Here is a 20,785-nt window from a genome sequence, read left to right on the forward strand (position 1 = left end):
AGTTCTCGTGAGACAGGGCCAGAACGATTTCTGGGTCCCCTGTCGCGACTTTGAAAATTTACCATAAATTATCCAGAAATAATTAGGAGTCATGCCTTATATGTACAGATTCCATTTTGAGTCTAGTTTCATTAGAAACAAACGGCACCAGTATTAAAGCCCTGTACAGAAATGTATTCAAGTTGTAACGCGCGGAGGGCAGAGCAGTCGATCCCTGTAACATGGGTGACTTTAACTAATAAACTGTACCAATTGGCCCAACCAAAAATTCTAAAAATAAATCCATGGATGGGTATATGAGTCTAAATTCATGGAAAATTTACGAAACCAGTTTCTGAGTTTTGGAACTCGAGATATGATTTTTAAGGCGACGGTGACGCAGTTTTCCAGCCTGTCCGAAATGCCAAATTGGTCGGTACTTTAAGAGGATTTGTCTCGTTAACCCCTCGTGTCCGGCAACGGCGTCGGTCACGAGTTAGGTGTTACAATTTTATTGGTATCAGAGCTATGGTTTAGTCGGTTCTAGGACTACCATAGCGCGTGTGAGTCTAGCTATACATGCCAAATTGATAGTGCTTAATAATGTGATGACTTCTGACGGTTGAAACTTTTGTTTTGATTAGCGATGGAACCCGGGGTAGAGAGACCCTTGGCGGATGACGTTGAAAGTGTAGCGGCTGCTCTTGCGCAAGGGACACCGCCTGTTGAGCCTCAGTCATCCGCGAATAATCAAAATGAAAGGGCGAAACAAGCCTTCTTCACTATGATGAATGAGTGGGTCGCGCAATATGCCCGAACCAACCCGGCTGTCCAACCATTCCCGAATTTAAACACTCCACCCCAAGAGCACGCAATGCCTCCGATTCTCGATCCTGTGAGGTGAGTAAACCACCGTGGACTTGATTAGGAAGCGTGGGGCCGAGGAGTTCAAGGCCATAGTTACTGATGATGCCGAAAAGGCCGAGTTCTAGCTCGATAACACCATTAGAGTATTAGATGAACTGTCATGCACACCCGACGAATGTCTTAAGTGTGCTATATCCTTGTTGTGAGACTCAGCTTACTATTGGTGGACTTTAATTTCCATAGTCCCAAATGAACGAGTTACTTGGGATTTCTTCCAATCCGAATTTCGAAAGAAATACATTAGTCAACGGTTCATCGATCAAAAGCGTAAGGAATTCTTGGAACTCAAGCAAGGCGGATGATCAGATCTCGAATCTGAACATGAGTTCGTAAGACTTAGTCGGTATGCTCGGAGTGTGTGGCTGATGAGGTTGCGATGTGCAAAAGATTTGAAGAAGGATTGAATGAAGAGTTAAAGTTACTAGTGGGAATTTTGGAGATAAAGGAGTTCGTGACGCTAGTCGAACGAGCCCGCAAAGCGGAAGAACTTGGGAAGGAGAAGAAGAAGGCTGAATTTGAAGCAAGAGATTACCGTAAAAGATCGACGAGTAAAGCTCCGTTCTCGGCTGTAAAGAGGTTCGTGGAGGACACCAGAAGTCGAGGACGATCATGAATTTCCATTAGAGCCCCACCATTGACGGACTCCAGAGCTACTTCATAGCTAGTGTGGGCAATAATCGTCAAGAGAGACCTGAATGCCCCAATGTGGAAGACGACACCTAGGTGAATGTTGGGGTAAATCATTAATAGGGCTGTTATGGATGCGGTTCAAGGACCACTTCATTAGAGATTGCACGGAGCTAGATGAGAGGAATAAGACGCAAGGTGCGAGACCTAGTGGAACGACGGTGGAGGTAGGCCCCGAGAATCTCTGGAGGTAGGGGTGGTAATCGAGAGGAGCCTCTAATACGATTGTCCGATCCGAGACCCGTACTCTGCTAGAGCATATGCCATCCAGCACACGAGAGGAGGCATCCTCCCCGACGTTATCACCGGTACTTTTACTCTCTTTGATACTATTGTGATTGCATTGATTGACCCGGCTCTACTCACTCATATGTATGTGAAACCTTAGCATCCAAAGAAGATTCTACCGTTGAGTCTCTTGAGTTCGTAATTCAGTGTCAAACCCTTTGGGTCAATACGTGCTTGTTGATAAAGTGTGCAAGAGATGCCCCTAATAATTCGAGAATCTGTTTTCCTACCGATCCGATGCTTCTACCATTTCATGAATTCGATGTTATTCTTGGTATGGATTGGTGACCGTGCATGATGCAAAGGTGGACGCAAAAGGAAAACCATTGATTTGAGGAGTGCAAATAATGAGGTAGTCCGAGTCGAGTCTCTGATTTAAAAGGAGTGCAGCAATAATATCTTCTATGACCGCTCAAGATATGTGAAAAGGGTGTGAAACATACCTTGCGTATGTGTTTGGGAGTAAAGAGACGGAAAGGAAACTCGAATCGGTACCATGGGTTTGTGAGTATTCGGATGTTTTTCCGAGGAGTTACTGGGATTGCCACGGTTCGAGAAGTGGAATTCGCATCGGTTGTACCGGGTACTACGCCGATTTCAATAGCCCCGTGTCGTATGGCATTAACGGAATTAAAGGAATTGAAGGTTCAATTGCAAGAATTGACGGATAGAGGTTTCGCCGATCGAGTTTTTCTCCATGGGGCGCTTTGTATTGTTTGTGAAGAAGAAGGACGGAACCATGAGGTTGTGCATCGACTATCGTCAACTCAATAAAGTGACGATAAAGAATAAATATCCATTGCCACGAATTGACGATTTGTTTGATCAATTAAAGGGAGCCTCGGTGTTTTCAAAGATAGATTTGAGATCGGGGTACTATTAGTTGAGGGTCCGAGAATCGGACATATCCAAAACCGCTTTTAGAACGAGGTACGGTCACTACGAATTCTTGGTGATGTCGTTTGGGCTCACTAATGCCCCTGCGGTGTTTATGGATTTAATGAATAGAATTTTCAGGCCATACTTGGATCGGTTCGTAGTTGTATTTATCGATGACATTTTGGTCTATTCGAGAGATGAAACTGAACATGCTGAACACCTGAGGCTAGTGTTGCAAATCTTACGAGATAAGCGATTATCATAAAGTTCAAGAAATGTGAATTTTGGTTGAAAGAGGTTAGCTTTTTGGGGCACGTGGTGTCCGTGATCGGTGTCGGGTGGACTGAACAAAATTTCGCCATAGTCAATTGGAAACCTCCAAGGAATGTTCTTGAGGTTCGAGCTTTTTGGGGCTTGCCGGTTATTACCGACGATTTGTAAAGGCTTCTCAACGATAGCCACGCCGATGACGGCTTACTCCAAAAGGACGTTAAGTTCGAATGGACGGAGAAATGCCAAAAAGTTTCGATCAACGAAAACTTATTTGATGAAGCCCCAATTCTAGTGCAACCCGAGTCCGCAAGGAGTTTGTCATCTATAGCGACGCCTCTCTACTTGGGTTAGGTTGCGTATTAATGCAAGAAGGTCGAGTTGTGGCCTATGCGCCGAGGCAATTAAAGTCACATGAGAAAAATTATCCGACTCATGATCTCGAATTGGCCGCCATCGATTCGCCTTAAAGATTTGGCGACACTACTTATTTGGTGAAAGGTGCCATGTATACTCGGATCACAAAAGTCTCAAATATTTGATGACCCAAAGAGACTTAAATCTGCGACAAAGACGTTGGCTTGAGCTGTTAAAGGATTATGAGTGATCATTGACTATCACCGGAAAGGCGAATGTGGTTGCGGATGCCTTGAGTCGAAATCACTTGTTTTGCTTTACGACGATGAATGTACACTTGTCTATTCTACCCGACAATGTGTTAGTAGCCGAATTAAAGGCCAAACCATTGTTGGCTCATCAAATTCGGGAAGCTCGAAAAGTTGATGAGGAGTTGCTTGCAAAAGCGGGCCGAGTGTGTTACGAACAAGGAATCGAGTTTCAAATTGATGATGACGATTGTTTGAGGTTCGAAGTCGTCTGTGTGTTCCAAAGAATTGAACTTATTTCGATAATTCTAAATGAAGCCCATTGTAGTCGAATGTCAATCCACCCGGTAGTACTAAAATGTACAATGACCAAACGCCAATTTTGGTGGCGGTGTGAAACGAGACATTTTGAATTTGTTTCAAGGTGTCGATATGTCAACAAGTGAAAGCGGAACATCAAGTGCCATCGGGATTACTTGACCGATCATGATACCCGAATGGAAATGGGATCGAGTCACAATGGACTTTGTATCCGGACCGCCATTGTCGGTGAGTAAGAAGGATGCGATTTGGGTCGTTGCCGATAGACTAACTAAGTCGGCTCACTTTATCCCCGTCGTCTGGATTTTTCAATGGACAAATTAGCGGAATTGTACGTTTCTCGATTGTGAGATTACACGGGTGCCTATTTCTATCGTGTCGGATAGAGACCCAAGATTTACGTCGCGATTTTGGAAGAAATTGCAAGATGCTTTGGGTACCAAGTCGCATTTTAGCACCGCTTTTCATCCCCAAACCGATGGTCAATCCGAACGGATAATTCAAATACTCGAGGATATGTTGAGATGTTGCATCCTTGAGTTTAGTGGTTCATGGGAACGGTATTTACCTTTGATTGAATTCGCCTACAACAATAGCTTTCAATCAAGTATTAAGATGGCGCCTTACGAGGCTTTATACGGTCGTAAATGCCGTACCCCATTATTCGGGACTGAACTTAGTGAAGGTAAATTCTTCGGGGTTGATTTGGTTAAGGATGCCGAGCAAAAAGTTCGAGTAATTCGTGAAAGTTTGAAAGCTGCTTCGGATCGCCAAAAGTCGTATGCGGATTTGAAAAGAAAAGATGTTGAATATCAGGTTGGAGACAAGGTCTTTCTCAAAGTTTCACCCTGGAAGAAGGTGCTTAGATTTGGCCGTAAGGGCAAATTGAGTCCGAGGTTCATCGGTCCATATGAAGTATCTGAACGAGTTGGGCCAGTAGCGTATCGATTAATATTACCCCCTGAGCTCGAAAAGATTCACAACGTTTTCCATGTTTCGATGCTTCGACGATATAGGTCTGACCCGACACACGTAATTACTCCATCTGAGGTCGAGGTTCAGCCTAATTTGAGCTATGAAGAAGAGCCGGTTCGCATTCTGATGCGTGAAGTAAAAGAGCTACGAAACAAGAAAATTCCATTGGTAAAGGTGTTGTGGCATAAACACGGAATTGAAGAAGCCACTTGGGAACTCGAGGACTCTATGAAAGAGCGATACCCGAGCCTATTTACCGGTAAGATTTTCGGGGACGAAAATTCCTTAAGTGGGGGAGAGTTGTGACAGCCCAAAATTGACCCTAGTCGGAAAGTGGTTTCGGGACCACAAAACCGAGTCATAAAAATAATTAATTGTTATATTCTATGCTTATTGTGTGTGTACATGCACATGTGGAAGTTTCATTCTCTAATTTTACCAATTGTATGAGAAATTATTAAATAGGGATCAATGTGAGACATGGTGAAATATGATAGGCTAATTTTAAATGGCTTATTAGTGCATGTTAACACAAAGGTGGACTTGCATGTCAAATTGCCCAATTTATTAATGGTGGCCGGCCAAGATAGGATATTGATGGGCAATATATATGTTTAATTAGATTTTTGTAATAAGGAATGGGTCATTGGAGATAAAATAATGTTAGTAAAGAAAGAAAAAGAAAAGAAAAAAAAAAGAATGCTCATCCTTTCCCCATTGCCGTGAATTGAGCAAAGAAAACCAAAAAAAAAAAAGTTGAAATTTGAAGAGGAGAAACTAAGGTATTTCGCCATGGCTATCCTAGTCTAAGGTATGCATGGTGATTTTTCTTTTTAATTGACTATGAGACTAAATGGATAAGTACATAGCTTAGTTGACCTATGGTTTAATTTCATGAGTCCATAGCTCAATATCCATTCGGCAAGTGCTAAATTAGTGTCATTTTGATAAGTTTCTTTGGGATGTTAATTACTTGTTAAGTAGCTTAATTGATGCTTGGATGAGTAGGATTCATGGTCGTAAGAGTGTATATACATTTTAGAAAGAAAAAATGTTGTTGTTAGTTGAGTTGCATTTGATATTCATTCGGTCAAATGGGAGAAGAATAAGATGAATTTAAATGTTGTGGTTTATTATTTAGTTGGTTAAATGATGTGGTCATTGCGAATGCAATGGTGTTAAAGGAAATAGGGTCAAATGTTGGTTTGATGAACTAATTGCTAGTGGGCAATGTGTTGTATTGAGAATGTTTGAGTAAATTCAAAGATGTTTATATGATGAATTCGGTTGTAGATGTACATGCCTAAATAAAATGCTCACTAATGATTTTGAAATTAAGTTTTATTATGTTGTGAAAGGAGTGGCGAAAGAGGTATAGACTATTGCGGATGTATGATGGGTTAGTAGAGTCTCTAAATTGATATGTGGTAAATGTAAGTGTTAAGCGAAATGGAAATGGTGTTAAATTGGAACATGCACATTCGGCCACATGATTGAATGCATAGATGGGTGATTTCGTGTATTCGCCATAAGTGAGCATATTGGTGGCTTAATCTTGACTTAGAAAAATCGGCTAAAGGAAAATATGGGCTAAAATGTGGAATTTGATTCATGATTGCATACATATATGACTCTAATGCCTAATATATAAGGGCTAAGTACCTTGAATTTCCCCTTTGATATTCAAAATGATTGAATCAATTTATTTGTTAATATTAAGCTCAAGAGCAAAGGGGAACTAGATCCGATAAAGGAAAGGAAAAAGTAATTGAATAGCCGTTGAAGACGTTCGACAACATCCGAGGTAAGTCATTAAGCGCATATATTTGATATTGCTTAAATGATTGGAAAATCTATGCAATTGTGTTTAATGGAATGCTATATATATATGTATAAATGAAATTGTATGTGTATGGAATGAGGATAATTGTTGAATGTAAAAGAAATAGTGGAATGTGTAGAAAGTTTGCTTTCGGCACTATGTGTGAGGGCAATACGGTGTATGGTGTCGAGATTGGCACTAAGTGTGCGTGCTGGAAATATATGGCACTAAGTGTGCGTCTGGAAATATTTGGCACTAAGTGTGCAAGCTGGAAAAAATACTGACCTGGGGTGTGCGAGCTCGGAGGGTATGGCACTTGTGTGTGCGAGCTTGAAATACGTGGCACTAAGTGTGCGAAATCGAGTAGTAAGCACTGTGTGTGCGAACTCTATATAAATGGAGGGTGTGTCTCCATTGAATTGAGTATGGACAGCGGATCGGGTAAGTACCTCGAGCTCAATGACGAATAGAAAATACGTTCATGCTTGGGGTTGAATTTGGTAAGCCTTAAATCTATGTGATGATTGAAATTGTATGGTTGTGCTGGAAATTGAGTTAATGTGTAAAAATGCTTGATTATCTTGTTGTGTAGAATATGAAATGTGGATGTATGAATTGGTATGAGATTGGACTGAAAGGTCCGAGGTATTATGGTATAGATTCGATATGGACGAGTACCTAGCCTCATTTGTTGTACATGTAGTAGTAACTTTATCGGTGGATTGATGAATGCTTATGACTTCTTGAGTTGTAAACTCACTCGGTGTTTTTCTTGTCACCCATTTTAGGTCTCTTGGACTCGTATTGTTGCGTGCTCGAACCGTCGTTGAAGTCATCACACCGGCTGAAATCTTGTGGTATTGTTTTTTGTTGTTGAAGAACATTTGGCATGTATAGGCTATTATATTTTGTCGAATTGTGGGTTGTAAACTTTAAGCCATGTGAAAATGGCCTATGTGGTCGTCGAGTGGGATGCTAGAACCTATAGCCACGAGTCTTAGAAACTCAAATTTTGTTAAGGTGGCCATAAATTTGTGTCATGTATGATGGATGATTAAGGCCAAGGAAAAATTCATGAAATTGGCTTAGTCTACTGCAGTAACCGTTGCGGACAGCAGCAGTGAGATGAGATTGAAAAATCACTAAAAATAGTAGAAGTAGAATTAAATAGTGAGTAAATTATGGAACTGATCCTTGATGAATCTATTTTTATATGGACGAAACGAAACGACCATATGAGCAGTATACTGGGAAATATTAAAGTTCTCGTGAGACAGGGCCAGAACGATTTCTGGGGCCCCTGTCGCGAATTCGAAAATTTACCATAAATTATCCAGAAAGAATTAGGAGTCATGCCTTATATGTACAGATTCCATTTTGAGTCTAGTTTCATTAGAAACAAACGGCACCAGTATTAAAGCCCTGTACAGAAAGATATTCAAGTTGTAACACGCGGAGGTCAGAGCAGTCGATCCCTGTAACATGGGTGACTTTAACTAATAAAATGTACCAATTGGCCCAACCAAAAATTCTAAAAATAAATCCATGGATGGGTATATGAGTCTAAATTCAGGGAAAATTTACGAAACCAGTTTCTGAGTTTTGGAACTCGAGATATGATTTTTAAGGCGACGGTGATGCAGTTTTCCAGCCTGTCCAGAAATGCCAAATTGGTCGGTACTTTAAGAGGATTTGTCTCGTTAACCCCTCGTGTCCGACACCGGCGTCGGTCACGAGTTAGGGGTGTTACATTGCCGGTTACTACCGACGGTTTGTGAAAGGATTCTCGATGATAGCCACACCCATGACAAAACTGCTTCAGAAAGATGTCAAATTTGAATGGACGGAAAAGTGTCGAAGGTTTCGACCAATTGAAAACCCATTTGACGAAAGCTCCGGTTCTAGTACAGCCGAATCGGCAAAGAGTTTGTCATCTATAGTGATGCCTCCCTACTTGGGTTAGGTTGCGTATTGATGCAAGAAGGTCGAGTTGTGGCCTATCGTCGAGACAATTAAAGCCACATGAGAAAAATTATCCAACCCATGATCTCGAATTGGTCGCCATCGTGTTCGCCTTGAAGATATGGCGACATTACTTATTTGGTGAGAAGTGCCATGTGTATTCGGATCACAAAAGTCTCAAATATTTGATGACTCGAGAGACTTAAATCTGCGACAAAGACGATGGCTCGAGTTGTTAAAAGATTATGAACTCGTCATTGATTATCACCCGGAAAGGCTAATGTGGTTGCGGATGCCTTAAGTCGGAAATCACTTGCTTGCTTTACTGAGCGATGAATGTACACTTGTCTATTCTACCCGACAATGTGTTAGTAGCGAATTAAAGGCCAAACCATTGTTGGCTCATCAAATTCGGGAAGCTCGAAAAGTTGATGAGGAGTTGCTTGCAAAACGGGTGAGTATGTTACGAACAAGGGATCGAGTTTCAAATCGATGATGACGATTGTTTGAGGTTCGAAGTCGTCTGTGTGTTCCAAAGAATTGAACTTATTTCGATAATTCTAAATGAAGCCCATTGTAGTCGAATGTCAATCCACCCGGTAGTACTAAAATGTACAATGACCAAACGCCAATTTTGGTGGCCCGTATGAAACGAGACATTTCAATTTGTTTCAAGGTGTCCGATATGTCAACAAGTGAAAGCGGAACATCAAGTGCCATCGGGATTACTTCACCGATCATGATACCCGAATGGAAATGGGATCGAGTAACAATGGACTTTGTGTCAGGTTACCATTGACTCGAATAAGAAAGACTCGGTTTGGGTCATTGTTGATAGACCCACCAAGTCTGCTCATTTTATCCTGTCCACACGGATTTTTCGCTCGATAAGTTGGCGAAATTATCGTCTCCCAAATTGTTCGATTGCATGGGGTACCTATTTCTATCGTGTCGGATAGAGACCCAAGATTTACGTCGCGGTTTTGGAAGAAATTGCAAGAGGCTTTGGGTACCAAAGCGCATTTTAGCACTTTTCACCCCCAAACCGATGGTCAATCCGAACGGATAATTCAAATACTCGAGGATATGTTGAGATGTTGCATCCTTGAGTTTAGTGGTGCATGGGAACGGTATTTACCCTTGGTTGAATTCGCTACAACAATAGCTTTCAATCAAGTATCAAGATGGCGCCTTACGAGGCTTTATACGGTCGTAAATGCCGTACCCCATTATTCGGGTGAACTTAGTGAAGGAAAAATCTTGAGGTTGATTTGGTTAAGGATGCCGAGCAAAAGTTCGAGTAATTCGTGAAAGTTTGAAGGTCGCCGGATCGCCAAAAGTCGTATGCGGATTTGAAAAGAAAAGATATTGAATATCGGGTTGGAGACAAGGTATTTCTCAAAGTCTCACCACGGAAGAAAGTGCTTAGATTTGGCCGTAAGGGCAAATTGAGCCCGAGGTTCATCGGGCCATATGAGGTATCCGAACGAGTCGGTCCATCGCGTATCGTTTGATTTTGCCCCGAGCTCGAAAAGATTCACAATGTTTTCATGTCTCGATGCTTGACGATATAGGTCTGATCCATCGCACGTAATTGCTCCATCCGAGATTGAGATTCACCTAATTTGAGCTATGAAGAGGAACCGGTTCGCATTATGATGCGTGAAGTAAAAGAGTTGCGCAATAAGAAAATCCCGTTAGTGAAGGTGTTGTGGCATAAACTCGAATTGAAGAAGCCACTTGGGAACTTGAGGACTCTATGAAAGAGCGATACCCGAGCCTATTTACGGTAAGATTTTGGGGACAAAAATTTCTTAAGTGGGGAGAGTTGTGACAGCCCAAAATTGACCCTAGTCGGAAAGTGGTTTGGGACCACGAAAACCGAGTCTTATAAATAATTAATTGTTATATTCTATGTTTATGATGTTAATAAATGCATGTATGAAAGTTTCATGCATTAATTTGATCATTTCTATGTGAATTTATTAAAATGGACTTATATGAAACATTGTAGAAATGTGATAGGTTTATCTATGAGGACCTATTAAAGCATGTAGTGAAAATAGTGGTTTTGCATGTCAAATACTCCTTTTCTTATGCATAGTGGCGGCCATGATGGAGCATATATTACAATATGTGGTAAATTTCCATGAAGTGGTCATTATTTTATGTAAAAGAAAGGAAATAATAAAAGAAATAGAAAAGAAAAAAAAAGTGTGTGTGGATGCCTTTCCCCATTTGCCGTGAATTGAACAAGAAAAACAAAAAAAATGCTCATCCTTCCTCAAATTTCTTTCAATTGCCGTGAGTGAGAGAGAGGGGGTTTGGAGAAGCTTGGCCATACTTGCAACTAGAGTGAGGTATGTTTGATGTCATTCTTTAAGATTCATGCATGTTTTAGTTGTTAGTTTGAAACCTACCTAGCCCATGGCTTAGATTTCTTTGCTATTTGATGGAGATGAAGTTCGCCATGGAGGTTGTCTTTTTTGGTTGGTTGTTTAAATGTTGTTGTGATGAAGCATGAAGAGAAGTGAGATGAATGTTTAATAAAAGGAGATTTTAGATCCTTGAGTTCTTGTTGTTATGTGTATGTGCATGAGTATTCGGCCATGCTATAGAATCTATGTGCAAATGATAAATGCTTGGCACATTCGGCTACATGGGATAATGAAAGTTGTATTAAGTTAAGGTGCATACTTTAATCTAAGTGTTGAGAAGTATTCGGCTAAGATAGCTAAAAGGTGGGTGTTGCCGATTTTTAGATTTAGATTATGAGAGTGGTTATAATGGGCATTAAGATGGTAATCTTAAGAAATGATAAGTAGATGATATAATTGAAGGGTGAAGTGGCTAATAGGTACTTTTAATGAAATTATGTCAAGGCCGAATGTATCATGAAATAAATAAAAAAAAATGCTAAATTGTGCTTGTATGTGTGTTCGACCAAGGAAGTGTGATATGAAGCTTTGATAGGTTTGAAAGATGAATGACCGAATGAGCTATAGGTCATGTATGGGTTAATTTTATGCATATGTGTGTGTGGCATTAGTAGTTAATGGCATTCGGCATTGTTTAACTAAAATTAGAAATGAATCTTAAAAGTTAAATAGGTTGCCCTAGTGGCCGAATGTGTTAAAAATTAATGCATGGACAAATGATACGAATGAATTGATTTCTGAAATGTGTATGGTTGCCGTATGTATGTGTTAGATTGAGAAGTAAATTTGTTTGATTTAGCTCAAGAGCAAAGGGGAACTAGATTGGATAAAGGAAAGGAGAAAGCAAACGAGTAGCCGATTTGGAACCGTTCTACCCCAAACAAGGTAAGTCATTAAGCACGTATTTGATATTGCTTAAATGATTGTAAAATTTATGCAATTGTGTTTAATGGGATGATATATATATATATATATATGAAAATGTATGTGTATGGAATGATGACATTTGTTGAATGTAAAAGAAATAGTGAAATGTGTAGAAAGTTTGCTTTCGGCACTAAGTGTCTTGGCAATACGTGTGTACGGTGACGAGATCGGCACTAAGTGTGCGTGCTGGAAATATATGGCACTAAGTGTGTGTGCTGGAAATATAAGGCACTAAGTGTGCATGCTGGAAAAATATGACACTATGTGTGCAAGCTGGAAAAATACTGACCTTTGGGTGTGCGAGCTCGGAGGGTATGGCAATTGTGTGTGCGGGCTTAAATTACGTGGCACTAAGTGTGCGAAATCGAGTAGTAAGCACTGTGTGTGCGTACTCTATATATATGGAGGTGTGTCTCCATTGAATTGAGTATGGACAACGGATAGGGTAAGTACCTCGAGCTCATGACGAATAGAGAATACGTTCATGCTTGGGGTTGAACTTGATAAGCCTTAAATCTATGTGATGATTGAAATTGTATGGTTGTGCTGGAAAATGAGTTAATGTGTAAAATGCTTGATTATCTTGTTGTGTAAAATATGAAATGTGGATGTATGATTTGGTACGAGATTGGACCGAAAGGTCCGAGGTATTAAGGTATAGATTCGATATGGATGAGTACCTAGCCTCGTTTGTTGTACATGTTGTAGTAACTTTATCAGTGGATTGATGAATGCTTATGACTTACTGAGTTGTAAACTCACTCGGTGTTTTTCTTGTCACCCATTTTAGGTCTCTCGGACTCGTATTGTTTGCGTGATCGGGACCGTCGCTGAAGTCATCACAACAGCTGAAATCTTGTGGTATTGTTTTTGTTGTTGAAGAACATTTGGCATGTATAGGCTATTATATTTTGTCGAATTGTGGGTTGTAAACTTTAAGCCATGTGAAAATGGCCTATGTGGTCGTCGAGTGGGATGCTAGAACCTATAGCCACGAGTCTTAGAAACTCTAATTTTGATAAGGTGGCCATAATTTGTGTCATGTATGATGGATGATTAAGGCCAAGGAAAGATTCATGAAATTGGCATAGTCTACTGCAGTAACTGTTGCGGACAGCAGCAGTGAGATGAGATTGAAAAATCACTAAAAATAGTAGAAGTAGAATTAAATAGTGAGTAAATTATGAAATTGAACCTTGATGAATCTATTTTTATATGGACGAAACGAAACGACCATATGAGCAGTATACTGAGAAATATTAAAGTTCTCGTGAGACAGGGCCAGAACGGTTTCTGGGTCCCCTGTCGCGACTTTGAAAATTTTCCATAAATTATCCAGAAAGAATTAGGAGTCATGCCTTATATGTACAGATTCCATTTTGAGTCTAGTTTCATTAGAAACAAACGGCACCAGTATTAAAGCCCTGTACAGAGAGATATCCAAGTTGTAACGCACGAAGGTCAGAGCAGTCGATCCCGGTAACATGGGTGACTTTAACTAATAAACTGTACCAATTGGCCCAACGAAAAATTCTAAAAATAAATCCATGGATGGGTATATGAGTCTAAATTCAGGGAAAATTTACGAAACCAGTTTCCGAGTTTTAAAACTCGAGATGTGATTTTTAAGGCGACGGTGACGCAGTTTTCCAGCCTGACTAGTAATGTCAAATTGGTTGGTATTTTGAGAGGATTTGGCCGTTAACCCCTCGTGTCCGACACCGGCGTCGGTCACGAGTTAGGGGTGTTACAAAAAGTAAAAGAAATTTATGTAGAAATATGATGTATGTGGATTCATAGGATGTTACAAATAGATGTGAAGCTATGCTAGAAGAGAAAAGAAATTCGGCCAAGTGTTCATGGGAGGAAAACTATGTGTTTGAAAGAATAAAAATGATGCCATAATTGATAGTATAGGTATTCGGCCATTTAATCAAGTGTGTAGGTGATGTTAGATCAATTTTAGCACATTCGGCTATAGATAGGCATGTTGATAATCTCATTTAGACAATTAGACATAAAAGGGTGGTAATGAGGTTGAAAATTGTTGAATGGCTAGTTGGGTAATGAATGAAGCATTCGCCATATGGGGTAAAAATGGGTCATATGCTCATGAGATAAAATTTTGTGAATTGATGTATTAATGATGATAGTATAGTTGATGTCATGTATATGTATAAATATTTGGCAAGACGGTTAAACTAGTTAATTTATTGACTAAGCTCAAGAAGCTCGAGGTGGAGAAACAAGCAAAGGCAAAGGAAAGAACATCGAGTAGCCGAGTTGGAACCATTTTGCCCAACACAAGGTAAGTCATTACACATATGTTTGATATTGCTTAAATGATTGTAAAATCTATGCAATTGTATTTAATGGGATGCTATATATATATATATAAATGAAATTGTATGTGTATGGAGTGATGACAATTGTTGAATGTAAAAGAAATAGTGAAATGTGTAGAAAGTTTGCTTTCGGCACTAAGTGTGCGGGCAATACGTGTGTACGGTGACGAGATTGGCACTAAGTGTGCATGCTGGAAATATATGGCACTAAGTGTGCATGCTGGAAATATATGGCACTAAGTGTGCATGCTGGAAAAAATACGGCACTGGGTGTGCGAGCTCGAAGGGTATGGCACTATGTGTGCGGGCTTAAATTGCGTGGCACTAAGTGTGCGAAATCGAGTATTAAGCACTGTGTGTGCGTACTCTATATATATGGAGGGTGTGTCTCCATCGAGTTGAGTATGGACAGCGGATCGGGTAAGTACCTCGAGCTCATGACGAATAGAAAATACGTTCATGCTCGGGGTTGAATTTGGTAAGCCTTAAATCTATGTGATGATTGAAATTGTATGATTGTGGTGGAAATGAGTTAGTGTGTGAAAATGCTTCAAATATCTTGTTGTGTAGAATATGAAATGTGGATGTATGACTTGGTATGAGATTGGACCAAAAGGTCCGAGGAATTATGGTATAGATTCGATATGGATGAGTACCTAACCTCGTTTATTGTTCATGTTGTAGTAACTTTATCAGTGGATTGATGAATGCTTATGACTTACTGAGTTATAAACTCACTCGGTGTTTTCTTGTCACCCATTTTAGGTCTCTCGGACTCGTATTGTTTGCGTGATCGGAACCGTCGTTGAAGTCATCACACCGCTGAAATATTTTGGTATTGTCTTCGTTGTTGAAGAACATTTGGCATGTATAGGCTATTATATTTTGTTGAACTGTGGGTTGTAAACTTTAAGCCATGTGAAAATGGCCTATGTGGTCGCCGAGTGGGATGCTAGAACCTATAGCCACGAGTCTTAGAAACTTAAATTTTGATAAGGTGGCCATAATTTGTGTCATGTATGATGGATGATTAAGGCCAAGGAAAGATTCATGAAATTGGCATAGTCTACTGCAGTAACTGTTGCGGACAGCATCAGTGAGGTGAGATTGAAAAATCACTAAAAATAGTAGAAGTAGAATTAAATAGTGAATAAATTATGCAATTGAACCTTGATGAATTTAGTTTAATATGGATGGAACGAAATGACCATATGAGCAGTATACTGAGAGATATTAAAGTTCTCGTGAGACAGGGCCAGAACGGTTTCTGGGTCCCCTGTCGTGACTTTGAAAATTTACTATAAATTATCCAGAAAGAATTAGAAGTCATGCCTTATATGTGCAGATTCCATTTTGAGTCTAGTTTCATTAGAAACAAACGGCACCAGTATTAAAGCCCTGTACAGAGAGATATTCAAGTTTTAACGCGTGAAGGTCAGTGTAGTCGACTCCTGTAACATTGGTGACTTTAACTAATAAACTGTACCAATTGGCCAGACCAAAAATTCTAGAAATAAATCCATGGATAGATATATGAGTCTAAATTCAGGGAAAATTTACGGAATCAGTTTCCGAGTTTTGAAACTCGAGATATGATTTTTAAGGCGACAGTGACGCAGTTAGCTAGCCTGCCTAGAACAGCAATCAGATTTTACAAAGAGAGAAATAAGGGAAGTAAGCCCGGTAACACCACGTGTTCAAATCCGGTGACGGTCACGGGTTTGGGGTGTTACAAGTGATTTGGCTTATAAATGTTGGTGTGTATTGGCCATTTAAGTTGGCCTAAAGTATGTGTTTGATAAATGACATATGTGATGTTTATAATGTTTTTGTGTTGGCATATTTTAGTATGAAGTATAGACAATGAATTAATATGTTTGAGAAGCATGATTTAGGTGATGAAAGATTGAGTTTTGAATAGTGATTTGGTTTGTGATGTAATGTCTTGATTTGTATATGAATTTGGCATGTTGTAATTGCCTATGTGTGTATTGAAATGGCATGAAGTGTGGTATTTAGGTATGCTTGTGGGGGTGCGAAATGTGGCTTTAACTAAGCCTATTTTCACTTAATACGGCTAAGCACACGAGCGTGTGGCTTGACCGTGTGTGACACATAGCCTTAGTACAAGACCATGTGTCCCCTAGGTAGCTTCTCAAATTAATTCAATATACCCTACAGACTTGACACGGCCTAGACACACGGGCGTGTCTTGTGGCCGTGTAAGGCACACGGATTGGCACATGGGCGTGTGGCTAGTTGTGTGACCCAAGCCAGTATGCATGCCCTATTTCCACATGGCCTGGGACACGGGCGTGTCACTTGGCCGTGTGAGTGACACGACTGGGGTACACGGGCGTGTGGCCTCCGTAGAGATGAAAATTTTCTAAGTTTCCAAAAGGTTTCAAATGTCATCAGTTTAGTCCCGAACCTCTTTCGAGTATGTTTTAAGGCTGTGATGAGCCTAGTAAGGGATAATATGATTGTGAATGATAAAGGTTTTAAATTGTATGCAAAATGTATGATTTGAATGTGTTTAAATGTTATGACGTAAGTCTGGTAATGCCTCGAACCCTGTTTCGGCTTTGGATACGGGTAAAGGTGTTACATTTAGTGGTATCAGAGCTATGGTTTAGTCGATTCTCAGACTAACCTAGCGTTTGTGAGTCTAGCTATACATGCCATATTACTACTCGTGATAGTGTGACATCTCCCAGCTCTAACGAAATTGTTTTAATTAGACAGATGTGCTTTCCAATCGAGCTAATTCTGATAGTGCAGAAAGAGGTACTCAAATGTTTGAGTGAAAATGTATTAGTGATGAGTTGAAACTCCTAAAGGTATGAATTAGAATGCATGATATTCTATTATTGATAAATGTTATAATTACATGAGTATATGAATTGTGATTTTTAGTTTATGAATGTTATGTGAATATTTTGATTATGAATTAATGATTTGATTTAACGTATGTATTATGAGTTAAGTACGAAAGTGATCATAAGTAAGAAGGTTAGGTGTTTTGAGAATGTGGAATTAGTAATGAACTGGCCATTCATAATAGTATGTGTGATTTACATTTATATGTGAGAGATAATTTGAGGCTTTATGACCCTCACCCCTTTATCGGTAAAGTATTGTAATGAAATCCGTATTATATTGAATAAAGAAGCATGTTAACTTGTTTGGAGTGAACTACGTGATTGTGATGACATTATTTTGAAGATAAATGTTGAGTTATATGTGTGTATATAAGAGTTAAGTTAGAGGCCTTACGACCTCGCCCCCTTAGCAGTGTTGCTTTTGTGTGACAAAATTCTACAAGAATTATGTTAAATAAAATCATAAGTGTGAAACTAATAAGTGCAGTGGTGAACTGATTAGTAAGACAAACAGAGTTTAATACAGTGTGACAAGTGAAAATAATTGGAAAGAAATATCAAAATGTGTTGAGGATTATACAGATTATGTAATGTCAAGGATTAAGAAGAAAATTGGTCTCGACTATTCTACTCGATAAGGTGTAAATCTAAGGGTATGTTTACTGATATTCCTTCCGAGATAGCTTTCGTTATTAAATGGAATGATGTAGAGTTCATGATAACAGAATTTGGTCAAAGAAATGGGAATTGAATTGTAAATATGTTTGTGTGTAACAATTATAGTTGAATAAATTATGAAGATCTCTTCTGAGTGTTATAGATGTGTTTATCCAATCATCCTCTGGGATTCATGCGAATATCTATTTTCTGATGGAAACCTTATTGCAAGAGTGTACTGGCTAATTCTTATGTTAGATGAAAATACTAAAAATTTGTTTGAATTATAATTGACATTTTGTATTTCTCTGGGATTCTAATATAGTATGATAGAAATAAAAGTTGATAATGAAAATTTGTGTAAGGATATTCTTCTATGTCTGTTGAACGATGTTTTGACTTATTTGTAAATTCGAAAAATATAATGTCTCAGTTAAGATGGAATTCCAGAGCCGGTAAACAGTGTTTCTCTTCTGGTTTTCCCTAAGAAAATTATTCAAATCTTCATTATTATTCTCTTATGAGTTATGTTCTCAGGTTTCTGTTATGATATCATATCTGGGATTTTCTTATTGCCCTCATTGTGTGGATTATCTTACATGGCTTATCTTTAAAGCATATTATTTGATCTGTGATGATTATGTTTATTATGATGGTATTTCTGGATTCGGTAATACGAATGTGGCAAAATTCTAGTATCTGGATTTCTCTGATTTTCAATGTAAAGAATTGTCATCGGTAAAGGCATAAATGATGGAAACTCAAGCTTAAAATGCATAATGGTTTTCTTTGCTCGGGTAAGCTTGACTAAGGTTAGTGAGTTTAATCAAAATATCTCCATGTCTTTTAGCTAATAAGGGTTGTGAGATCTTTGATTTGCACGATAAGAGAATTATGAACGAGTGCATGTACTTGGGTTGTAGTAATAGAATGAGGAAATGAGTACCTTGATATGTTATTATTTGATAGTGGAAATCAACTCAGCTGTTTATATCAGAGTAAACCAATTTGTTGAGATGTGAATTGAGTTCTATGTATTTAAAGGAACCTCAGGTATGATAACAAATTTTGTGCATTCAAGAGTATATAGACGGATAGTCTGAATGAAGAAATTATATTCTAGAAATTTTGATACAGAGATGTGCCTATTGGACTATTCCAACCAAATGATGTTATTACGAGTTAAAACATTCTGGTTGGTAAAGTTATCACATTTGTGAAAGTTTGAATGGTTTATTGCATATGAATAAAGTTAGAAATAGTGGAAAGAATTACTAACCGAAGCTCTAGCTCTGAGTTCAGTTTGAATTGAGTAAAGAATTTATGAATTTCAGTGATGTATTATTGAACAGATTGGAATGACCTTTAATATGAGAATGTAAAGAAACAGTTTGTACTTTCAGTCGGTTAAAGTCACAATAAAAGAGAACTGTTTGATTAGCGATTTAAAGACGGTCACTTTTATGTCTGTGGTGTGAATTCGATGATATCATGTGATCGGTAGATAATGTCATATGCTTCCTGAATCCTAATGGGTTAAAGTACCTAATGTTACCGACAAAGATCTGATATTAAGACAGTGTCAATGATTTGAGATATTGAAAAATTTCAAGTGGTTATCGATTAATCTCTGAGAAAGCAAATATAGTTACAGATGCTGAATTGAAAGATTTTTTTTAGTTATTTTGTGCGAGTGGTTACTCGAGTGATCTTATTTTATGATGGTCTAATGTTAGTGAATTGCAAGCTAAATGGGTACAGTGTGAAATGACTTTCGATTCCGAATTTCAGAAGTTTTTGTATGAAGCTCAGTAGTAGATTGTCTATTATCCGAGAGTAATAGAATGTACAATTATATGCAGTAAATGTTTTGGTGTACGGGTTTGAAACCCAATATTTCTGATTCTGTGTTCAAATGGTGATTTTTCGACAAGTTAAAGCCGAAAGTCAAGTGTATCCAGGTTTAATACAGTTAGTGATGGTACGGGAGTGATAACGAGATAGAGTCACTATAGATTTTGGATCGAGATTGCCATTATCTCCGAAAAGGGAGATGTTATTTTTATCGTAGTTGATTGATTGGCAAAAAAAAAAAGAAAACCCCCATGATTGTTTTAGTACGTACAGAGTTCTTATTTGACAAATCAACTGAGCTATGTGTTCTTGAGTGAGTAATTCAGAATTTTTACATTATGCTCCAGCAGTATGTGTTAAAGTTCAAAGGCTATAGGAAAAAGATATGCGAGGCTGAAATCGATTTGTGACCCTGAGAAATTAGTGAAAGTGATTCATAAGATTTGGAAGTAACTTCTTCTCGTAAGATTTTCGGGGACGAAAATCACTAAAGGGGGAGAGTTGTAACAGCCCGTTTTTAGGGTTAATCGGAACAGTGGTTTCGGCACCACAATCTGACATCAAAAAATTTATTTTATTATTATTTTAATATTTTCAGCATGATATTAGAGTTGTGTGAAATTTTCGTAAAGAAATTTTATCATTTAAGTGGTTAACTCGACAAAAAGGAATAAATTGCGTAAAATACAAAAGTTACATTCTATTAGTTAAAGGTGTCAAATTGCTTTGGCTTTTTAATATGATGGCCATGAATGGTAATTAAACCATTAAAGAGATAGTGGATTATCATGGTTTAGCATTTGTGTAAATATGAATTTATTTTAATGGCAAAATGGTAAAATGTTAAATAATGTTTAAATTAAATAAAACAAAAGCTAATTTAAGCTATCATATTTCTCCATAACCGATTGTAAGAAAGAAAAAGAGAGTTTGTAAGCTTGGAATGGTTTGGCCATTGATGTTGATG

The sequence above is a fragment of the Gossypium arboreum genome, chromosome 11 (assembly GCF_025698485.1).
Source record: "Gossypium arboreum isolate Shixiya-1 chromosome 11, ASM2569848v2, whole genome shotgun sequence".
Taxonomy (NCBI): Eukaryota; Viridiplantae; Streptophyta; class Magnoliopsida; order Malvales; family Malvaceae; genus Gossypium; species Gossypium arboreum.